A 22,775-nucleotide genomic window follows, 5' to 3' on the forward strand; every position below is an offset into this window, starting at 1 on the left:
TCCACCTTTCCACGGCACACTCACCATGAGAAACTTCTTGCCACAAGGCATTGCTGAGGCCCAGACCAAAGAAGAACTGGATTTCAATATGGAAAACCAGGACATCTGGGTCATAGACGTAGTAATAAAAGCATAAGAAAGAGTTTGAGTACAAATATATTGCTCATACACCTGTAAGGGGACCACAGAAAGTCAGCTAGTTCACCCCTCACCCCAGGGCAGGACAGTCCTTGCCTAACCCATCTCTTATATTGCAGGTTCCCACCTAACCCTATCAGTTAATTAACTCTAGAAGCTGGCATAATACGGCATGGAAATCACTTGTCCTAAATGCTGATTTACACCAGCTGAGGTAAGGTCTCCAATTTAGGGGGAATCCAGAACATGCTTAAATAAACGTAGGATAGCATAAACACTTTATAATACTATATATGACCCGACCAACCACATACAGTAGCATTTCCAATGCAAAAACAGAAAAGCAACAATATATGGGACGAACAAATAAAATAATAATTAGTGCATTGCTGGTTGCAGAACAGGCTATTGCCATATTTAACACACAGCTTCTTGTCACTTTTTAAATCCCCAAAGGTTAAACCACCACTTTCCCATTTTCTTGCAAACTAGGTTCTTTCTTTACTATTTAAGAAGCTCCTTATTCCACACTTGCATGGCTTCTTTCATAGGAGCGATTTTAATGGAGGCATTGACATGGTTTTTGATGAGTTTTGGCCCTCTTTGTAAGGCTTGACTCCCAAGTACAGTACAGAGCACCTGGCTTCAGTCCAGCAAAGCTCTTAAGCACGTGATTAACCTGACCAATGTCTAGGCATGTTTAAGTGCTTTGCTGAAGGGGGTCCAAAATGTTCAATACCCCAGTCCATAAACATGTTTCCAAAGACCAGCAAATATATCCAGGACGTGTTCCTAAACTCCTGTTCAGCTCAGAAGTGTGAACGATGCAATGAGATGCATCCTTCAGCACCAACTATAGAGAAGGAAGGCACCCTAATTGCATATCTCATCTGGTGATCTGCATGGTAAATTGGACACGTTCTAGTTACAGCTGCACTCGCTTCAAAGTACCTTTCTGACAAGTCAGGTGGAAGGAATATTGGTCAACATACTCATTCAGCAGGGGCAGGGTTTTCGTTTTAAATATACAGAGACAGGTTTTTTTTTTCAATGCATTTCAGTTGAGTTCAGTTGCTAGACAGCTATTTCACATTAAACTAGCTTGGATCTTAAGGAATTGTGCTTGGCTCCTGCACTCAGGGATTGCTTGGAGCTTTAAAAGAAGCCTTAATCTGTTTTGTGGCTCTTGCTTTGTTCTTTCTCCTGGATTTTTGCTTCAAGGGACTTGTTGGCTGAACAACAGACTGAGGAAAAAAACAGCTACCAGAGAAGGGCTGTGAAATAGTCCTTCTGCTCCTTTGCTATTGCGGCGGGCCTTTGTTTCCATTTGCAAAGCAATGCAACCTGAAGTGACTGGAATCGCCTGGGCAGGGAAATAAAGATATCTTGGAGAAAGGCTGAAAGAACTAGTGTTGTTTAGTATGAAGAAGGAAAGACCGAGGGGAGATTTGGTAACAGCCTTCAAATACCTGAAGGGTGATTACAAAGAATGGAAGTGGGCTTTTCTCTGTGAATGGGGGCACGGGGGGAGGGGACAGGACTAGGAGTAGTGGCCTCAAACTTCAGCAGATGGAGATTGGAAGGATAAATTGGAGATTAAGAGGAACTACCTAAATAAGAGGGTGGTCAAGCACTGGAATAAGCTGCCTAGAGAAACTGTGGACTCTCCATCCTTGGCAGTTTTTGAGAGCAGATTAGATAGACACTTGACTGGGATGTTTTAGTCGGGGACGATCCTGCCCTGAGCTGGTGGCTGGACTAGATGACCTTGTAGGGTTCCTTCCAGTCCTACTTTCCTATGACCATGCCGCTCTGGTTAGCTTTTGAGAAACAGATGCTGTTTGACAGGACGAAGTGACAAGCACCCCTGTACATTTGCACCAGGCCTGAATGCGACTACTCTGTTCCCTCAAAACTGCCTCACAAAATGTGCGAGGGTGCGTATCACAGCAGCCGTGCATCAAGCAATGCCCACCCATTTCAGGTCTCGCCTGAGCAATCGTTGTTTCTTAGAAAAATCCCACATAAAGAATGCGGTTGTTCAGTTTTAATGCCTGGACACACCTGTTTATATCTGTGCAAATCGGGAGCGAAATTACAGTCCTGTCCTTGTGCAATTTTCCAGAACCTGGTGTAGTTATCCTGGGTGGGAGGAAAGGAAGAGTAAAATTATACTGGTATACGTTATACAAGGTAGAGGCAGTGTGTGTCTCCTGCTCCGCGACAGCCAGTAAGACTAAGTAGAGACAGTCATAAAGCCTGAGGCTAAATCAATCCAGTCTTTGCAGGTTAATCTAAACTGCTTGGATTGAACCGATAAGCAAGTGAACAGACATTCACTTTTAATCCCAGAAATGCAGCCACGTGCCTGCAGTGGCCCAGGCCAGACGCCGGGTGGGGGCTGCAGCAGACAGCTTGAGCCCAGGCTAGCCTGCCCACCGTATGGAGGTGAGGGGTTTTCAGGAGAGGTGCAAAGCATCCTGGGATGCTGTGGGGCCGCGACTTCACTGATTTAGGTTAAATTGGTTTATTGAACTTCTGTCGCAGTTCTCCTCCAGGTTCAGGTTAAGTCTGATACTACATCCATCCAGGTTTATCTTAAATGGATTTCAGCCATTTTGAAAGCGGTTTAGATGCACCGAATTTCTGTTTTGTTAGAGATCTGGACTGGTTTCGGATCGCTTGCACCAGTTTGTGTGTCATTTCTGTCCTTAGCCTTACTGAATGCAAATAAGTCCTTAGAGGCTGTCCTGCCATCTAGGTGTGAGGCTGTGCAACAGCAGTCAGACCTGTTAACAAGTATGAAGTTAGCACAGGTAAGAGGCAGCATTAGCCCCTGACAGTGCTGCTGGTTATTACCATAGGTCCAAATTGTTGTAAATTTAAATCAGTTGATTCTCTGAGATTTAGATGCACTCCCCCAGATACATTTCCTGTTCCCGGTGCACTAAAGTTTGTCTCCCTATTTGACCTGCTAAAACGAATGTAATAGAACCACGGTCTCAGGTATTTGAACCCCTAGTCTGGAGGCCAAAAGTTGCTTATCTTCTGCTTATCAAGTAGAAGAATGTAAAAGTTGGGAACTTCAAACCAATCTCTACCTTCTGTGCTCCTTTTCTTCCTTGATGTATGAAGTACACAGAATTGCTTCACTTCCACAGTAGCGCTTCGGCCTGTGGAAGCATATATAACTGGATGTGCAAAATAGCATAAGAAAGCTTAATTTGCATTGTTTTCCATGCCAATCAGTCCTGCTTCTCAAAATCTACTCAGATAGGATCCAGCCTCCAGCTTTTGCTCACGTGAGTTGCCAGAGATGCAGGGCTAAGCATACAACACGTATAAGGGTTTCACTTTTTAGGGGTTGTGTGTTTTCCATTGCTAGGGAGATGTATCTGGGATAAAATACTAGCCAAGAGGATGACAACGGAGCACTAGGAACAAAATGTTTACACAAGCCTTTCTTGTTGAGAAAGCACAGGAGGCTGTGGTTTTTCCTCTCCTAATGAGGCAGGCCGAGTGCTGACAAAGAGCTGTGTATTCCTGCAGATGTGTTTCAGATGAACTTGGGAGCAAAAGGGAGGAGGAGTCATTTTGGCAATACGTGCACAAAGAAATGCACTTGCTCTCCTCTCCATACAGGCAAAGTGTGATTCTCAGCCAGAATGGTCCACAATGCCCAGAGCAAATTGCTCCTGAAACGCAGCTAAGTGGAAGAAAATGGTCACTGTGTCAAAGAGGCGCAGGCCAAGTTTCGCTCTGTACTTTCATACCCTTATCACGTGTGCCTTGGAAATATGCAATCATTTTATGTAACAACAGAGATCACTGAGCAAGGCATCTTCCATGGCAATTGACACCACATTTATTCGGCTGCATTCAGAAAGCGCCTGGTGGACAATGAAGGTTTATTAAAGATTATGCTAAGGTATTACTTTCAAATATGACTTTCATGCCAGTCAGCAGTGAGAGTAACATCGGTTATATTAGATGAGCAGACAGACATGACCTCATCAAAAACCAGTGTGAATGCTTAAAGGCAGAGTATTCCTAAATGTCAACGTACCCTTCCACGATGTCAGTAGCTCTCAGGAACAAAGTCTATGTTTGCCATATATTGCTGCTTATCTACCTGCCTTTGTGTTTATAATGGGTATTATTTAATTTTCATTTGTATCCGATGAAAGAATAGTATAAACAAATGATTCCAAAATCATCTCCAGGGGCTTTACTATCTGCAGCCCTCTGGCTAATCCACACAACTCTTAAGTACACTACACAACTATGCAGGAAGACATGAAGTCCCCTCCACTGACTTTTCTCCAAAAGGGATCAGTTGAAACAAGAAAGACTGTCAGGCTCCACTAAACTGAAAGAAATGAACTCAGAGACATACTTAATGCAGCAGCCAGCAAAAGCACCTGATGAGAGCTGTCCAGCACAGGAAGAAGAAGAAATGGAATCAACTATTACAACAACCAAAGCAAAGAAGAAGAAGAAGTGGGACCAACTGTTCAACAACCATAACCTCACAAACAGCAACACTGAAAACAGCCAGGGCAATAGCACCTACTGCACCATGTTGTCAACTTATCAAACCCCACCACAGTGCAATGTGAGCTACCTGCACTCACAAGCTGGCAGAGCTCTCTCAGACATCATCTGTCTCTGGGAAACCCATTGGGCTCATGTACACACCACGATTTTTGCCCTTTCATGCGCTGCAACTGCATGTCTGTTTGCATGAGCAGGATTTCCAGACGCTTTAACACACAAGAAAGACTTTTAAACTAAAACTCCTGGGACATAGTTTAGTATGGCTCACCCGGAATTGAAGTGTCGCATCCATGGATTCGTTGCGTGCAAACGCAAAGGCACTAAAAGATGTGGAACGATCCTCTTTGTCCACCAGATGGCGCTGCGACTTTTTTGTAGTTCACCCCTTTAAAAAAGCAGAAGCAATTAAAAAATGAAAGCAATTCAAACTAACACTCCTCGGACATAGTTTATTTATTTATTTTTCTTGTGTGGTTTGTCGTCTCCTTGCTTCCACAGTTGCGTGGCAGGGCACGGGCATGGGGTGGGTGAGGGGCCAGGGGGCATCACTGGACCATCCCGCTCTCCTCTGGTGCAGGCCAGGGGCTCAGCTGAATTTGTTTGAGAACCTAGTGCATGTAAACACAAATGCGACGTTCCAAAATAAACAAGTTTAAATTTTATAAACCTATTTAAATTTAATAAGGTTTAAAACCTGTGGTGTGTACAGGCCCCCCTAGTTCTCAGAGACAGGTTGAGGGTTATGGTGCTCACCAAGGACTCTGGAGACCATGTGCCTCATACTTACTGTGTGATCTTAGAGGAAAGTAGGGAGCATGTAGGAATATTGCTTATAACCATGGGGCAGTAGAGGCTGGATAACATGCCCACCCATGTCTGTGGTTTGTTCCCCTGCTTTCCTCTCCCAAAATAGGATTTGTTCCCAGCTCATTAGTTAAAGGTTGTTTTGGTTTTTGTTTTTTTCTTAACATGGATAGAGGCCTCACTTCTGAGGGATGATATATGGACCACAGGAGCACATTTTTCTTCCTTCCTCTGACTGAGTTTGTGTAGCTCTCCTACCATTATTCCCAAAAGTCTGCCTGGTAAAAGTAAGGGTGTGTATATTTATGCAGAATGACTTATGAGCAAATATATTCCTTCCTGACAGGTTGTGTTCTCTATAATGTCTGTCATTATTCTACCTGACAATAGCGTTAGCACGTTGATATGGTTAAGACAAATGAGTCCTTGCATCTCATCCAAGAAGCTAATAAAGAAGATACATTTTCTCCTAATGACTTGTGCTGATAGATTAAGACCAGCCGCAAAACCTCCCCATTGTGTTGGGAGTGGGATAAAGCTTTCTGGGGCTTCTCCTGAATGCAGCACAAACATATCATCCATTTTACTATATTCAAACTGGAGCTTCGTCTCAGAGCTAGCTAGTTATAATGCTGCTCACCTGGAGGGTGCAAGTGCTCACCTAAGCTCCTTGGAGGAGGCTGAGTTTCCAAAGGTTGGATACTCTTTCATTCAACAAGGCCCACATTTGCAAAAGTAGCTTCTAATTCCAAGTAGTTCCATTTCTGGCTATAAACCATCTCTCCTGGAGTTACCAGCCCCTAGCCCAGGGTCTCTCAACTTTGTTAGACTTGCAAAATGCCAGCTCTTAGCTGTGCCTCATTTTTTGACTATGGAGGCATAATAGAGCAAATCTTCTGTTGCACAGAACTGAGAGAGACCACAGCAGGGCAGAAAGTTTGTGACAGTGTGGATTCCTATTTGAAATCTCTGGGTTTATCTTGTGAATCATGCGCAGGTGGTTGCACATCTGACAGTGTTAATATTGCATGCCACCCTGTGACACCCTTAAAAAGATTGCTTTGCACGCCAGGCACCCTGGTTGAGGAACACTGTTCTAGCCAAACACGTGCTGAGCATTATTAGACCTACCTCTTTGCTCGATTCTCCTGAAACTCTTCACTCTTGCTTGTTACCAGTATTACAATAAAATTACAATTACACATGCTCTAAACCTGGCAAAATAGATTATTACCCTAATCCTATTCAGAAGCAGATCCTACAGCTTCTGGAGTATGCTGACAGGGTGGGCCTGGTATCTACAGCTCCGGAGGCATGAGTTTTAAGTCATGCTGAAGGCTGCCTCTTCAGCCTAGCTATAAATGACTATGAAGCCATTCAGTCTCAGGAGTCAAAGGCAACCAGTAACATGCTGGTCACATTGCTCCTTTGAGGTTGGCTATAGAAACTGGTGTGCCTTCATCTCAGTAGCCCAAGGGGCTGTTAAATGAAGATCAAACAGCACTTCAGCTACTTGGAGTCAACCTGCATCTAACCCGGGGGGTGGGAGGTGTCAAACTCACCTTGTGCCATGGGTTGAATCTGAGCTGTGGGGCTCCTTATGGGGTGGATCCAGCTGGGACATAAGGGAGCTGCAGTGGTGGCAGCTCCAGCTCTGACCCAGGGCATGAGGCAGCAGCTCCAGCCCCCACCATGTGCCCCAGGTATGCCCTGTCTCTGCTATATGCCCTGTGCTGCTGCAACTACTCCAGACGCATGGGGCATCTGGTGAGGGCTGGCAGCCGTGGAAGTAGGGCCGTAGCAGCGTGGATGGGCAAAGCACCTGGAGGGCGACTGAGACAACCCTCACCCATGCTCCTGCCACCGATCACAATGTCCACTAGATTTATGATTCTGGAAACATTATTGAACCAATTCACTCACTGTAACAAGCATTTAGAGGTGAGATCCATGTCGAAAGCTGCTATGGGATGAGACTTGAAGGACCACGCTCAGTAATACGGGCATGAAGTGCAGCTTCCGGTTATAGGGCTGCTGATAATTATATGCAACAACAACTACAACTGTAGCGTACCAGCCACATAAGTAACAGGTACTGTGATGTGCACCCAGAGTTAGCAGTTAGGGCTGGTGCATGATGAAGCACTAGCAGCACTGTTTCATTCTCCGAATGCATTTTTTTTTAGCAGTAGCAATCGTGGAACAGGCAATTTCCCAGGGATTAATGAGGCCCTGCAGAAAGTTGATAGACTGAAGTTCAGCAGAAGACCATTAATCCCCAGAAATGCCCTATGCCAAGGTTATTAGGAGGTGAAAATAGGCAAGAAAAAATATGCACATGGATTTGTATCCTGGCTGCCTTCAACAGCTATATCTACAGAATTAATAGCCAGTCTGTTAGCCACCTGCTTTCCTTCAATTGTGTCTAAATATGTTACTCCTTTTGCAAATGCCAAGGAAGCCTGGTATCCTCATGCATAACTGGAAGGACATGGGGCTACGTGCACAAAGGAGGAGTTGGCTCAACTCACTTGGGCACCCTATGGCCTAGTGAAATCACAGCCCTGTTAGGCACACAGGCAATCTTTATAAGGCCCAAGAGAATAGGACCCACAAACTCCTGCCCCCCAAACAGGGAACCACCTAAGCTGGCTGCTAGGAAATACCCGGGGACGGGTGAAGCATAGATAGCTCCCGTGTCTGCCAGGGGCCTGACATGAGGCAGATGGAGGTATCTGCTTTCAGATGTGTGCCTATGTCAAAGTACAGGGAGAAGGAAGAGTCTCCACCCCTACCGCCCTCCCAATAGCTGGTATATTTGAGCCATAAACCTGCCAGCAACGCTTGGAGTTTACTTGAGACCTCAATTTTCTGAAGCACACGATCCTGGCTTCCCTGTATCCAGAAACAATGCTACCAGTTGAGCAAAAATATCCATCACCACAGGGATATACAGAAGTGCTGTTTCATCAGTCATCCTGCTCACATGATCCCATCCCAGGGCTGAGGGTGGTAATGAAAGTAATTTAACATACATCTATAATTAATTTACTACACTCTTCCAGCTGGTGGCAGCCGTCCTACCTAGCAGAGTTCATGAAATTGATCTGCAAAGCATAAAAATACAGAGGGAAATACTGTAAAGCCGACCGCTTAGGTTCACTCCCAGGCACGTACACAGTTTAAACACCCACGGAGAAAGGTTTTAGAAGAATAGGAATTATTGCGAATGCATGAGCGGGGCCAGTCCCACCTCCCTTTGGAAGAGCTGCTTCATAAGGACAGATAAGGTAGCAGGTAGCATAAGTGCTCAGATTTGCTCCCACCCCGTGGTTTTGGAGGATGTGCCCAGTATAAACATGTCGAATAGGCCCCGGTGCTAGGCTGTATTGCCATGAAAGAAGCCCAATAGTGCCTCAGGGATGTTGCATTCACCTTGTGCTAATCACAAGCAGCTCCGCAGTTAAAACTGGCTCATTTTTTCTCCTCCATAACATGCCCACAGCATGCATCACTGTTTCTATTTAGCACCTCTTCAGTTTTATGTCTGCTAACTCTGATATCATATCAGCAAACACACCCCAGGATGTCTTGCAAAGTAAACACCCAGGATTAGCAAACGCTGATGCCGGCTGGGAGCTCACACCATTTCTACATGGACGTATCTCACCTAGGATCAGTGGCGTTCCTCCAGACTGATACTACCATGAGCAAGATCAAGATTAGCCCAGAACAACCCTGAGCATAGAGGTTCAGAGAGACCATGGGGCTTTTTATCATGCATCAACTTTTTGAGGGCCAAGATACCACAGTTCAGTGTCCATCTATCTTGGGATGAGAGCGTGTACACGGGGAATTACCCTGAGCTATTCATTACTGCAATCTTCCACTTTGCATACACACATGACATGTAGAACATGCTTTGACCAGTCACCTTTGCATGCCTAATTTCAGTCTTTGCAAACATTTTTTGGATCAGAAGAACTGTGCCACTGAATCCTCATTTGTGGACTATCTTGAGAGAAGCATTTCCAATGAGCTGCTGCTTTTTTTTTGGCTTTGCTGGTGGAAAAATGACTCAGGAAGTAAGATTTCATAGATTCATAGATGTTAGGGGCTGGACGGGAACTTGCAGATCATCGGGTCCAGCCCCCCTGCACTAGGCAGGAAAAGGCAACTGGGGTCAAGTGACCCCAGCGAGGTGACTGTCCAGTCTCCTTTTGAAGATTTCCAGGGTTTTCCCGGATGTCTCAGCTCTAGGAAAAAAGCAGGTAACAGCATCAGCTTAGCATCAGATAGAACAGTTACTTTTATTTAACCGCAGGATCTCAATGAAACCGGGCAAAGGGAAGTGAGCAGGAAACCCTCCTGCACTATCTCTGGACCATCACAGCTACAAGAACATGACAGCGCTGCTACAGCATTGAACTACTCCTCGCTGACGCTGCAGTGGGCAAGATCAGGATCTGGCCCTGGTTGTGGGCAGAGCAGCATAGACCGGCCCAAAGAACTAGCAGGGGGTTTGCCTGGGGAGCTTTGCTGCCTGACGCCCCTCGAGCTGCTCCTTCACAAGGCAGCAAGCACTTTCAGCGTCGGCTGCTGGAGCCACGAGAGGCAGAGCCAGCAGCAAAAGCTGAAAACCAGCTTTGAAGCTGACAGAAAACAAGCAGGGTTGCTTTTGAAATGCCAGGGGCATTGGCTCGGAGCACGTACCCTTTAAGATACCTCAGAGCCTGAGGATTATACGCACCCTAGAAGAACCAGGCTGCAAGGGGCAGGGGTTGGAGATGTTTTTCCCTCTGTGTGTGTGTGTGAGCGTACAATGGTGTGAGTGTGTGTTGAGTTTCCACACAAAAGAGCGCAAGCACCTCACTAAGCTGTGGAAGGGGCCATAAAGCCGACGGGGCATTTCTCCGCAGCTCTGCATTCCCATTTTGCAGCTGCAAACCGGCACAACCACCTGCACTAATGTGACTATTTGCAGGGTCTTAGAAGAAGGGAGTCTATACCATAAATGCCAACGTGCTTCCCATTACAACTCCAGGAGCCGTTCTGTGCCCAAGAAGTGGCATAGCTTGCTGTACATCTGCCTGCACATGCAAAATTTACAATGTTATTCTGGCATAAGAGCCTGTAATTTGCCATTGAGTTGCTGTACTAAAAGGCATTATCATGACCAATTAGTATAGTCAGAAACGGCTGACGGAGAAGAGGCATCACTCCCTTGCCAATCAGGCAGCAGATTACTGGAAGGGTTGAGAAAGGCTTCAGTTCTCCTGAAAGTGCTGCTTTACCCGATAGGCAATTGCTGTTTGGGCACACCTACGCATTGCCCTATGGTGATGTATGGCACGGTACGGTGATGTAGCAATCACATGGGTCTACATGTGATCTCTGGCTACGTTGCCGTAGTGGCACGCTCCCCATTTATAGCGTGCCGCTACGGAGACATCGCGGGGAAACCTAAGTGTGCACCTCCTGTACCGGCGATTACTGCGCTGTGCTTTAGCACTTCCAAAAGTACTGAGGCAGTAACAACGTCACCATGCGGCAATGTGTAGACACACCCTGTACTTTGCTGGGATTTGAACCCGGCGTTCCAGGTATTCCTAGCTAGTAATACTGCATAAAGTTGAAGCTTTATTCACCTAAAATAGCTAAATTGAGTAGCAAGCAGCTTCTCCTGTGGGAACGTTTTTAATGCCTCAAAAAATGGAACAGGTCCTCAGCTGGTACAAACCAGCAAGGCTCCCTCGACTTCCCGTGTGTTGGCACCAGGTGAGAATTTGGTCTGAGACTGGCAGCTTTTTAAAACGTTCAACATGATGTGCATGGAAATCAATGGGGATCTTACCAGTTGCGGGCATGCTTTGCTCTTTGCCAAATTTTCACCCTCCTATGAGGTACGCCTTGCTTGCTGCTCTCTTCTTCTTGAAAATGCCTGCATTTTCAATCATATCATCATTCTTAATGTGTGAGAGCTAAAACGCCCTATCGTGGCCTGGGAGCTTCTGTGATTCACCCTGCATAAACGCAGAACCAAAAAAATAAAATCAGTCCCTTATCCATACTGCCTAAGTTTTATATTAACAAATTAATTTTTATATAATTTTCTATGGTATTTTTATGGTATGCAAAACACTTGGAGATGAGTACTATTAAATGGATGTGTCTACATGACATGCTATGTTGCTGTAGCGATGAGCTATGGCAACGTAGCTCGTTGCGACAGTGATGTAGCATTGGCAGGCACGAATCGTGATGCCGACGCTGGAAATGACCCACGCGCCGCTGGGACTGCGCAGTAATGGCTGATACTGTGCAGTCATTTAGTACTTCCTTTAGCTCCGTACTAATTGACTGTGCAGTAACAACTGCGCAGCCAGGGGTACATGTAGATGCACCCAATCAGTATAAAACCCTATTAATAACTTCCTTCCTAATTAAGGAAGAAAAAAAAAGATTCTCCCTTTCATATGACATCTATGCATGAAATATTTGTTGATGAACCCTTTGCAAAAAAATGGGTAAAAGAAAGAGGTGAGGAAAAAATGTCGTTAAGCGGTGACTACTAATGAATCATGTACAAATCTACTTGAAATCAGTAGCATGTATTTTATCAGCTCATAAAAAAAAAAAACCCCGCAAAGGAAGGAATGTGGATTCTTAATCACTGTCAGATTGGGACTCTCTGAAAGTTCACATTATGTTTCAACGACTTGTCAACATTATATAAACCAGAAATATGCTCAGTTAAAAGAAAAAAAACCAATAACACAGTTGCTGTTTATCTTGTAGAATATGAACAAACTGGTGGATTTAGGTAATACATCACAACCCAATGAAAATCTCCTTCTCGTTAACCTTCTAATAATATATATTCTTTTAAAGTTCAGGCTATGGATAATTGTTATTTTTCTTATGGCTTTCAGTTTCCCGAAATGATCCTAGTCCCTGATAGAACGACGGGACGGACCTGCTCTCTCCCATTCGGTGCAAAGGGTACGGGCCAGGGCTGTAACACAATTGCTGGTGAATTCCTTCTTTTCTTTGGATGACCTAGAGAGGTATCTGAAAGAAGGCTGAAAGTTTTCAGCAAGGATGGGCCTTTTAAGAGGACTTCAACTGCATGTCCAAAAGATGCCAAGTCACTATAGAGAACGTGGACCGGGGCATTTGAAGAACTGAAGCTTAAGGTGAATGGATGCAAATGGTTCGTCGGAAGAAGAACAAGGTTTAGAAGTGATGTGGCTTCAGACTGCGTCTTTCTCTATGCTAGGTCTAATCTAGCAGACAGGGGCATAATGAGATTCAGGGGCTGAGAGATGAATAAAGACAAATTTATAACTCTAGACCCAAGGTGCTGAGTTGTTGGTTGTAGCTATCTTGGTCTAAGGACATGGGCAGGCAAGGTTCTTTGAGTAGATGTGATATCTTTTATTAGACCAACTAGCTAGTACCCTTTAAGTATGTGCTAATAAAAGATATCAGACCAACTAGCTAGTTGGTCTAATAAAAGACATCACATCTACTCAAAAAAGCTTGCCTGCCTGGACCCAAGATGAACATTTTTAACAGTGAGAGCAAAGCCAAAACCACTCCCTGAGGGTTGCGGGCGATTCACCACCGCTTGAATTCTTACATTCAGCCTGGATGCCTTTTATAAGATATGGTAGGGGTTGCGCTGGCATATGAATGAAAACAGAAGCTCGTGCTTTACAGAAAGTTGCGCTGTTCTTCATCGGAGAGGATTTTCTTGTAAAGAAAACTGCCTTTCAGTAATGTGAAAATATTCAAGGCAAACGTTGTAATTTTTTTTTTGTTCGTCTCAACAAAATAAAATCCACTTCAAATCAAACCTAACTCTCAGATGTGTCATGATTGGCTTTTCTTTTCCCTTTTTTGAGTTTGGTCCTCCAGTAGGGCAGAGGCATGCAACGTGCAACATTTAGAGGGAAGTGGAAGAAAACAAGAGACCAAAAAATACAAAGCCAAAATTTTGAATAGGAATGAGATTTTTTTTTTTTGTGGTGCTTTCAACCAAAAAAAAAAAAAAAAAATTGATAGGAAAATGTCTCAGAAAACCAAGGTAACATTCTACATTTATTTTGCTATTTTCAGCCTGCCCTAACGGTTTATTAACAAGCGTGCCCCCAAAATACTTTAAAACAATTGAATGGGGCTCCTGCATTGGTGGCCTCTAAATAAGGTCCGATATATATTGATATGCTATTTTGCCAGATGCTCAAATTAGCTTGAGAGCATGCTGGAAATTTGCTTTGTGCTACCTCGCACTGCTGTAGGTATGAAGTTGCATCACCTGGTCACGTCGACCTAGCACCTGTGCTGGCGAAGAACACAGGCTGCCATCTAAGAATATAAATCTCTCCTTGACAATCCTTTTATTTTCTAACGGCCTGTTTGATCTTTTAATCAGTTGCCATTGCCACACTAGGAACAGCATGCAAGCCAACGTCCTGGAAGTGTATCCTAGCAAGAAAAGGGATGGTTTTTGCCTTATTATATCCATGCTGGGTTTTAGAACAGGCAATAAAGAGATTTTTGGAGCTGCATGCAGTGCTTGGATTTAACCACTAGAGATCAGTCTTGCCCTGTACTAGACAAACTGTGTTGAAAAGAAAATGTTTCTCTGGCGGCTGTGTGACCTTTGGCTTTTAGCATCTGATTTTCTGAACATACCTGTTCTTCCTTGCAAACTCACGACTGTCCCTGAGGATATTCCCATAGCTTATTTGGCTAGGATGCCATTAATTAATTACTGGCAATTTATAGATGATTGACATGTAAATTGCATCTAGATACATTTGCTTTGTTAATAAGTATAGCTTCTCTCTGCAGTGATCACTCTTCCCTGCTCCCAAATTGTTGGAGCGAGATGTCTATGAAGAGAGATTTTCTTTTCTGCTCCTACCTGCTGTCAGGTGTATGTAACAGATCTTGAAGGTTTGACTTTTTTCAGATATAAAAACTCGAGAACAAAATGGAAACTAGCTGCTGTCCCCTCCACCCGGCAGTGGAAAAGATGCTCCACGAATGCATCTGTGTCAGGTTTTCTGCATCAACTTCTATTCTCATCTCAAGGTAGGTTGACATGCAACCACCTTGAGGAATCAGCCAGTTTGGGGGCCTTGGGGGAGACGGAAATGGTGGAAGGCTGCGATTCTTGGGATGCTTCTGTCGATGGGCTCCTCTGATCTAGTAACATCCCAGCCCTGAGATCTGATTTCAGCAGCACTGAGATTTGGATCATGACATAGCTAGGTCTGACTAGGTCCTGATGAGAAGCAAATCTGCCAACTCTTTTGGCCATCCAAAATCCCTTGGCATTGGCCCTTCTCCTACAAACTGACCCCTGAAGGCAGACCCTTCAATCAGGTCAAAAGTACGATGGGGTTTAAGACACAGTGAGCGCATCTATACATTGCCCTAGGGTGACATAGCAATGTGCTACGTCGCCGTAGGGCACACTACAGCAACGTAGCGATCGCGTGCGTCTACACATGATTGCCTGCTACGTTGCTGTAGCCGTGCACTCCCCAGGTATAGTGCGCTGCTACGGCAATGTAGCGGCAACATTTACCTGTGCACGTGGCATGGTACCCGCCCATACTGCACTGTGCTTTAATACTTTCAAAAGTATGGTGACGTTGCTACAGTGCGGTGTTTTAGTACTTCCTTCTGTCTCTGGGAAACCCATTGGGCTCATGTACACACCACAATTTTTGCCCTTTCATGTGCTGCAACCACAAAGCATTTAAACCTGACACTTTTGGAAGTACTAAAACACCACGCCATAGCAACGGCACCATATGGCAATGTATAGACACACCCAGGGTGTGTGGAGTACTTTGTGTTCATTGGGCCTCAGCTTGGAGGAATATTGCATTATTTTATGGAGACAAGAATCTTTCAGACTTCAGGTAGGCAATAGCCCCTGTCCCTTTGTCCCTGTACACTGATGAAAACCAGAAACCCATGGGAACAGAGACTTCCATACTGAACCAGACCAACCTATACCAGTATTGTGACCGTGGCCAGCACCAGACTGCAAGTGCAACCCTTCTGCCAGCTGCCAGCAGCTGCAAGGGCAGGTTCAAATAGTGAGGGGCTTTTTAAAAAACCAACAACCACTGTGGTCCCGAGCCCAGAGCTTCTGAGATAGCTAAATACCCACAGACTCCCCTTTAGACAGGTCTTCCTTACTCACATGCACCGAATGCCTGTGAAACAAAGAACGGCTTGCTAGGGGCAAAGAGGGTACAGCATCCACTGGGGAAAATACAGACATGCTCTAAATGCATGAGGCATAAAACACTCCTTGGGGTAACACTGAGAGTAGTCTGTTCACAACTTTCTCTGTGCATCATCGTGAACAAAATGCCCCCTTGCTCCACCACCTGACCCTCCCAATTCATGACCCCACTCACAGTTGGGTGTTGGGAAGTAACAGAGTCCCAGACGCCCCAAGCCTCTCAGGTAGGTTTGTGTCCAGCCCTTTGGGAAGTGCTGTCTGGTCCCAGCTTCAGCATCTTCATTTAGACGGTGGATGCGAGGGGCCTTACCAGAGGCCGTCTAGTTCTGCCACTGTCTTTTGCAGCTGCCAGGGGAAGAAAAGCTTTTTATACTGTACCAGCTCAGCATTTACTTTGTGATGGGGGCTGGCTACTCGTGTTAGATGTGTAGGTGACCATCGCTGGGAGTCTGAAGCATCAAACCATGGTGGTGCTTTCCACAGGAGGGTTCACCTTTCTTAGCTGCATCTGTGCATTTGTAGCCCGGCCCAGTCCAGCAAAGCGTTTAAACCTGTGCATATCTTCAGGCACCCAGGTAATCCCACTGGTGTCATCATGTTGGGTTTCTAGTCTGCAGAGAAAGTACAGGTCATTGCCTACTTATATTATCATGCTAAAATAAATCAGCCAGAGGATGCCTGCTTAGCTATAGAAACATTTTAATCTCTCACAATAACGTTCCCATTTTAAACCCTGGTACCTAGCCACAAAATAATAATAATAATAATATCAACGATGATGAAACAGAAGGGGTTTTTACCAGCGCTTTCATAAATACTAAAATTCAAAGGAGCAAGATTCTGCTCCAAAAATGTGCATGTAATTTGCAGGGCTCATTTGTCCAGTTTGCATGTAAACTGGACAAATCAACCCTGAGTCAGCTAGTTAGATTATAGATAGCCCCAGTAATGCGTGCTGGGGGCAGGAGGGCCACTATCCCATTTCCCTGCTACTCTGACCAGTAGAGCTGGGAGGGCACAGCTGCAGCCAGTGTAGTTAGTGGAGACTGATCTCACTTTTTGTGGCATCTCGTATTGTGTCTGACCCTTCCTACTGAGAAGGGCACTTGCTGGACCTTTTTAAGAGATGACGTGACAGCCAGACCCTCAAAGCAGACTGCCTCCATCTGATCCCCAGGGCAGTGCTGTGCCTTAATGCTTCAATTTAGCCCATAGTTTACGGCTTCAGATATGGCAAAAATTCTCTAATCACCTTTCATTTTGCTTCTCAGAAATAAATTGAACATGATGTGCCGATGTAACCAGCCATGACAAATGATCGCGGACATGTGCAAAGCACGGGGAAGCAAAATGCTGGAAAATCACACTCCAGCTCTGGATTTGTGTCACAGTGGCACAATGCTGGGGCAGTTCTGCCTCTGCAAGGACCAAGTTTAGACTCAACAAGAAGATAAGGGCTTGCCCCAAGGTTTTAACAAACAGCTGACCTTGAACAAGGTGTGTTTTGAAAACAGGAGGTTTTGCTTGAATAGACCAATTTACACACACACATACACACACGTCTATTTACTATAACAAATTACTGTAAACCTCACTACTAACCCATTCTACTTAAGGCTTTGCAGCTAAAGCACGGGTACTTCAGTAGATACATTTCTAATGTAGACATAGCGTAGTTGCCCATAGGAAGTCTACATTTTCCAACTCTTGCTGTACAGTGTTATCCGAGACATTGCAATATTGCATTCGCCTCCATGCTTGGGAGCTTGGGCTCTGTGCGGCAGCAACCCATGCACGGTGGCTTTTTAATAGGGACAATTGACATGGCCAACCCTTGATAAGTGTCTTTGTTGCTTCTGTGTCTTGACAAGGTGTCCGTGCGTGTGTTCTGTGTGCTGAGGTTGTACGCTCATCGATTACGAGTGCCTGCCTGGGTACAACCCCAATGACTGCTTGCTATTTCAGGAGTCGCCAGGCCAGCTTTTCATCCTGTGCACCCCACTAGGAGACGGCAGCTTTCCTTGCACATGCAGACCATGCCTCTGCAATCCAGGTCTTTGTCCGGTCTATTGAAATGCACCCTAGATTGATCTACACATTGAATCCATTTGGAAGCGAACGCTAGTGATAAATCCTCCAGTCTACCTGGCAAGGAAAGCTGCTGTGGGCATCTTACTCTAGTGTTTCATAATCTGCCTGGACCGCCTGTGACTTTCTGGGTGGAGTTAAAAATATTGGTATTGACATGGTTTTATTTTTGATACCCACTGGAGGCATGCCTGTGTCCCTCCAGAACGTGCAGACTTCGAATTCTGTTTCTTGCCAATGGTTGTGCATTTGTGTCTGATGGTTATTGGCATACATTCGTAGGAAGTGAACTGCAGAGTCTTGATTGCCTATGAAAAGAAAAACAAAAGGCATATGGAGGGGGCCAAAACTAGTTCATTTATAAACTCATCTGAACGTCAGCAGAAATCTACTAGTGTTCGTCTGTGCCTTGGGAGGACTGTTGGTCAAAACACCATCAGATGGTTAATACTGAACTAGAAGAATAAATATCTGCTGGCCTGGGATTCAGATCCTGGCAATGAAGCCCCTTCCAACTCAAAAAAGTTAATACTCACCCATGAGATTTCTGAGCCTTTTTGAAATGCCAGAAATGCCAGCCCAAGTCTGCGTGAAGGATGGAGATTACAATGCAAGCAGGAGCCAACCATTTTGGTGGAGCCGTAAGATGTTGCACTGACAAGATCCCTATGAGTTAGGGCTGGAGGCTGAGAATCAGAGCCAGGACAAGAAAAAGAAATGTGAGAGGACAAGAAATCAGGCAAGAAATTTCACTAGACTGATAGTTCGATTAGGATGTCATCTCCAGTACATGGACGCTCATTGTCTTCATGTATGTCTTGAGTGCAAATAACGTGTGGGATAGGCCCATAGGCCCACCATTATAATAGCGGCTGCATTTGCACATATACAGATGCATAACGACACACTGCTTAAAGTCTAACTGAGATCCTCATCTCTTGAAGAGACCAAATAACCAAAAAAATAATAGACTGGGCACTGAAAGAGATGCTGCAGCATTTAATTTGCCTTTATGGGGCACCAAGAAGCACTGATTAGGTGCAGAATAAAATATAACAACCTAGTGAGATTATTTTAGTTTGCATCCTATCTGATTAGCCAGGAAGAATGAGTCTCATGTGCTATGGACAAGCAAAGAAAACGAACTAAGATTAGAGGCACTGGATCATGGAGATAAGTTTAATTTATTACATAAAACAAAGAGGGAGAACAAAAGGCTCAGTAATTCAGACACCAGGGCCCAGATCTTCCATGTTCCCCTGCCCAGGAGCTGTAACTACAGCACTACCTTGGCATACCAGTGGAAACAGGGGCAGCAGCAGGTCTACCTGGCTCTGATAGGGTCATAAATGTGTGCAGAATGGGTTTCTATCCAAAAGGCCATTGGTAAGTCTCCTTTCTTTGCCAAGAGTCAGCATTGGAGGATTTAAGTCTGTTGACCAACTCTGGGGACACTCCGCAAATCTGAGGCCAACTACAGACCTCTGTACAGGGAACTGGAAACTGTCTAGCCAGAACTGGTCATAGTGGAGTCTTACCTGAAAAAGAGCATGGCCTTTCCAGGAGCCTAAACCTGCCATTCTGTGGGTCCGGTGCATGTAATGTCTCATTCATACCATAACCCATGGGAAGCTGGAGCATGCCCGATGAGGATGGAGCAGCTAAAAATGAAGACGATTCTACGGCGCATAGGCAAGAGCTTATAATGTGGATTTTCCCTGGGTGCGTTGCTGGCACCAAGGTCACCTCCTGACAGCCTCACCCGCTCCAAAGCATGGGAGGGAGGGCTGCTCAAAGGAAAAGTCACCAGAAAGTTTTAATATGAGCACAACAGCACAGTCTCATTCATGGCAATGGAGGAACAGACACCCATCATGCAAAAGATTGCGATTTGGTAGAGCTTGAAGCAGTGGAAAACAGAGATATTGCAGGAAAGGTAAGGAACATTGATATATGAATATAGGTGCCGCTACTAGACCCACCTAAAAGAACAGAATAGACTTGACCTGAGAGTGAAAAACTCAAGGTAATTTCTCACTGAATTGGTGAAGAAAGAAAAACAATATCATTGCAAGTTCACATAAAGCTACTCATGCATGGAAATAACCGGGGGAAAAAACCATTAGATTTTATTTTCTAAACTATATTTTGCTTTATCAGCATGAGACATAAGTAGAAACGATCCAGCAAGGTTCCTATTTGCTTACTCGCCCCTTTATTTTGATATTTCTTAATAATGCTTTAGATGTGATCATGATGTGAGATTTCCCATAAAATACAGCCTGCTATAAATACTTGTGTAGTAGTACTTAATAAACATTTAAATAGATGCAGAGAGATAGACAGCAGCAGACAGCTCTTTATCTTGATTAGAGCCAATGGTATGATTCTCCACCTGAAAAAAAATCCTATTAAGCACAAAGAAAGGTCATCGACATAATTCTCTGCTCTTCCTTAGAAAGAAAGGGGGAAAAAAAGGAAGATTCATTAAAAGACAAATCCCATGCTTTTTTAAAAAACATATTCTGGCAAATTTCTAAATGAGGAATGGCAATAATTTTACAGAGAATTGCATGAAAAAGGTCAGTCCTAAAAATGATAGCCAATAATGTAAAAAAAAAAAAAAAGAATAAAATCAGGAGTGACTTTATGCAATAAAGGGATATATCACAGAGGAACGTACTCCTGGGATCCTGGGGGCAATTTTGCTTTTGAATTTTAGTCTCTTCTGAATTTGATGCATCTGAGAAAGTTTTGCCAAACAAAATCCAATGTTGCATTGTGCTGCTGATAATCAGCTTTGAGGCCAGAAGGCCCATGGGCATCTGGACTGAGATGTTGCCTCACCTTATCCGGTTGGTCTTGGGGGCTAGGCACACAGGTGGCAATCTCTAAGAGAAAGGGCACTTTCCCTCTGTGGTCTATCTCAGGGGAAGGACCAGTCGGGGAGAAGCTCCAGGTGCTCGGGGACCCTGGTGCAAATGGCACTGCCTGCTTTTGTGCTCCCCAACAAAGGCTGCAACTGGGGCTGCTGCCCTGGTTCCCCCCTCAGTTCTGCTACGAGAGGAAGGAGCAAAGACCGGCACTTCACTCTTTCTAGGTCTCCCTTTCCAGGTGCGGAGGTCCCTTTCTGAGCTGCTTAACTCAGAGTCGATGGCTCTACCGGGTGTCAGGGCCTGGTGGAGTCAGGTATTGCAAGTCTGCAAGCCATGCAGGAGACCATGGAGCCATCTTGGAGGTCCTGCTTCTTCGCCTTGATGAAAATCAGGTCCCGTCTGCCAAGAGTACCTCCTGACAAGAGTTGTAAGGGTAAATGTAAGGTGCTCGGATACAGGACTCTGCTATTGTAGACAGACTGGAAAGCCTAAGACATTCCAACCGCATACCAGCAAAGCCTCTACCTACACTACAGCCATGGGCTGTATCATCAGGAGAGAAAGAAGATGTGACATGCTCATGTAACATCATCACCTTGACTTGATTTCAACTCTTCCTGTTCTCTTAACTGGTCCCGTGCCAGCCTTAAATAATGTCCACGCATTCTTCAGATATGTAGCAAGGTGTAGAGAGTCCTGCAGACTGAGAAGCAAAAAGCCACCTGGAAACTATTAAGGCATCACAACCTTCCCATGCTCTGTCGGTCTGGGGAGACGCCTGGGACTGTTCTTTTCATGCATGGGAGAAAGCTGAGTGAATCAAGAAGCAGCATTTACAAGCCTGATATGAGAAAACACCTGTTGATTGAGGCATTATACCCTCCATTTATCATGTCATCTCTTCCCTTTTTCAGCTGGTCAGTGCGGTTTGACATTGGCCAAACAGTACAGACTTCTCTTCAATAAGCTTTTGCCTCACAGTCCTGTACAATATTCCTGGATTACTTACTCTGTGTGAGGACTGATCTCTCTCCGCCCTGGATAGCGACTGCTCTGCCACATAAAAGTACCAAAAAGATCAGAATAGTCAGCTCACATTAGAAATCAGCACTGGTTATCCATTCTGACAGTGCCAGATGCCAGTTCCAAAGTGAACTGCATCTGTTCGGCAGTAGGAGAGGACAATTCATGCAGCGAACAAGACTAGACTTTTAAATGCATCCTCAGAGATTTAATATTGTGGACTTGTGTTGCAGTCATGCTCTCCCTGCAAAGAGGGGGGTTCAGGTTCCCCTGTTGCTTTATATTAGTGGAACCAAAAAACAGAGGGACAGGGTTTATGGCACGCAGCTGAAACAGCTGATCTAGCAGGGTGGCCTTGGAGCAGCCTGCTGGGGGTTTAGGGCACCCGGCTAAAACAGCTAATCTAGCAGTGTGCCCTGGGAGCATCCTGCGGAACAGCCTAAGTATCCTTTGTGTCCTCGCTAGTCATCTGTCTAGCCACCCACCTCACAGCCAGGACTTGCTCTGGTCGAACTGGCATTTATTGTGGTCCTTAAATAACTTTTCATATCTACTTTGGAGGCCAGGAGGAATGCTGCCACTAAGTTTTCCTTCCTTATGCTTTGGGTGCTCTTGGCCACATGGGTGGATATCCAGCGTGTCTGGGACTTCACATTCAGCTTAGTTCAGGTGTTTTGGGGAATCCCTGTACTCCCTTCTCGTCCAAACTTGGAGTCAGCCCTTGCCGATACTGGATGACTCAGGGCAGCAGCTGGATCCATGCTCTTAGTTGATGCATGCTGGAGACCAACTTGCCAGTGATTGCACTAGAGGTTCGGTCAGGATAGAGAGGTAACATGTTATTTGCTCCTATCTCATGGCACATTTGGAGTTAATCCATGAAACAAACCCCTTTGTTGCCTTAGACCCCTGGACATTGATAACATCATGCCACTGAGATGATTTTTACAGGGCAGGGAATTTGGTTTAAGTCCCGTTTAATTGGTCATTCTGAAAGGATCTGGTCCTTCTCCTGC

General features: G+C 45.0%; 1 long non-coding RNA gene across 2 annotated transcripts; it reads right to left on the bottom strand.

Moving 5' to 3' along the window:
- Positions 1-4: 4 nt before the first annotated feature.
- On the bottom strand, positions 5-18,702 carry LOC112550927. 2 transcript variants are annotated; one of them, XR_003095010.1, is made up of 6 exons: positions 18,397-18,702; positions 18,041-18,168; positions 15,948-16,383; positions 11,354-11,522; positions 9,434-9,755; positions 5-5,303 (listed from the first exon to the last, which is right to left on the bottom strand). It is a non-coding gene; the product is annotated as an uncharacterized LOC112550927 (long non-coding RNA). The 2 variants fall into 2 exon arrangements; XR_003095009.1 differs by having other exon boundaries at positions 5-9,755.
- Between the last annotated feature and the right edge of the window lie 4,073 nt (positions 18,703-22,775).

The sequence above is a fragment of the Alligator sinensis genome, unplaced genomic scaffold (assembly GCF_000455745.1).
Source record: "Alligator sinensis unplaced genomic scaffold, ASM45574v1 scaffold937_1, whole genome shotgun sequence".
In the NCBI taxonomy this organism is placed as follows: domain Eukaryota; kingdom Metazoa; phylum Chordata; order Crocodylia; family Alligatoridae; genus Alligator; species Alligator sinensis.